Source organism: Nanorana parkeri, unplaced genomic scaffold (genome assembly GCF_000935625.1).
Source record: "Nanorana parkeri isolate BGI_ZX_2015 unplaced genomic scaffold, ASM93562v1 scaffold1320, whole genome shotgun sequence".
Lineage (NCBI taxonomy): Eukaryota > Metazoa > Chordata > Amphibia > Anura > Dicroglossidae > Nanorana > Nanorana parkeri.
This window is the reverse complement of record NW_017307588.1, coordinates 231,074-232,855: the sequence shown is the minus strand read 5'-3', so window position 1 is coordinate 232,855 and position 1,782 is coordinate 231,074.

The window sequence follows — 1,782 nt, the reverse complement described above, 5'->3', positions numbered from 1 at the left end:
CCCCCTTCCCATATCAACATTTTGTGTGTAAGTCCAGTCAAAACATTTTTTATATAGATTTGGATAAAGTTTGTTGATGGAGATTTTTCCTCACTTCCTGTTTGGTGAAATAATTGTAACCAAGGCAGAAAGGGAGGGGTTCTAATTCTTCCCCACTCCATACAAAAAAAAAAAAGGAAAAAATGTTGGCTGTACACACTTTAAAAGAGAACTGCATTTTAAAAAAGGGAAATAGACTTAAAAGGAGGCTGTATGTACATTATGTGCTTCCTCAGGGAGGTTGGAAGTATTTTCATGTTCACAAAGATGGCTGGATCTTTGGCCCCACATGCTGTCTCGCAATCACCAAACAGGTGAACATGTGGGAGGTGACCGGGGATAAACAGGACTGTTGCAGAAAATCCCATCGTCTGTGTTGTTCAGGATCAGCAGTCTATATACATTATTGTATATATAGATATATACACTGAGTGGGCAGATTATTATGACCACCCCATCAGTACTTCGTTGGGCCGCCTGGTGACTCCACGAGATGGTGAAAGGTGATGCGAGGAATCTGACACGGCACTGTTGCCCTTCTGTTGTCTTGTACCAGTCTTGCCCCTCCCCCGTTCTGCCCTAACATTGACTAGTGGCTGACGGCCACAATTCGCACGTTCAGACCCAGATTTTCGGCTGACAGTCCAGTCTTTAAACACTTTAACGACAGCTGCTCATGAACATTTAACAAATTCTGCTGTTTTGCTGATACTCGCTCCATGGCTCCGAGCGCCAACAATCATCCCACGTTCAAAGGCTGTTAAATGGCGTTGTTTCCCCGTATCTTCTTTGGTTCCTAATGTTCTAGTGGTCCCCCCCCCCTCTTTATTTGTTAAAGTAGATTTATAAGTACATTCTAGGTACAGCCGGTTATAGTGATTAGACTTATATGAATGCATGCAAATACACTACAATCTACAGAGACATCTCTATACGTATACAAGAAAGAAATGAGACATTTATTTTCCATACTTCTTTTGATTTTTCGGCTCACTAATGTTGAAAACAATCATCAATTTGTCCCCATTAACTATTATAAAATCGAAGTAATGTTTCCGAAGACTAACCGTGTATGGCAAGTTTTACTCTCTCTCTCCTCTCCCCCTCTCTTGTCTCTCCCCCTCTCTCTCCCCTCCCTCTCTCTCCTCCCTCCCTCTCTCGTCTCTCTCACCTAAACAGAATGAATGGAGGAATCTTACATGTATGGCTAGTCTAAGAGATCGGAAAAATGAGAGTGTGCTGAATAAGAGAAATCTTCCTTCCAAGCTAAACCGTGTGAATGGGGAGAATCTCCACTGCTGGCTCCTCACTCAGCCTGTCTCTCTCTTCCCTCTCTCTTTTTTTCTCTCTCCTTCGCTCTCTCCCCCTTTCTCTTCCCTGTCTCTCTCCCTCTCCTCCCATTCCTTCTCCCTCTCTTCTCCTTTTCTCTCCCTCTTCTCTGTCTCCTCCCTTTCTCTGTCCCCCTCTCTCTCCCTCTCCTCTCTGTCCTTCCTTCCTCTCTCCTCTATTTCTCTCCCCCTCTCTTTTTCCTCTTTCTTGCCCCCCTCTTTCCCTCTCCTCTCTCTTTATCTCCCCCTTCTTTCTCTTATATTTCTTTCCCTTTCTCCCTTATGTCTTTCTTTTTCCCTCTGCTCTCTCCTCTATTTATTTTGTCCTCTCCTCCCTTTCTCCCTCCTCACCTCTCACTCCACTCTCTTTCTCTCCCCCTTATCTTTTCTCTATTTCTCTCCTCTCTCTCTCTCT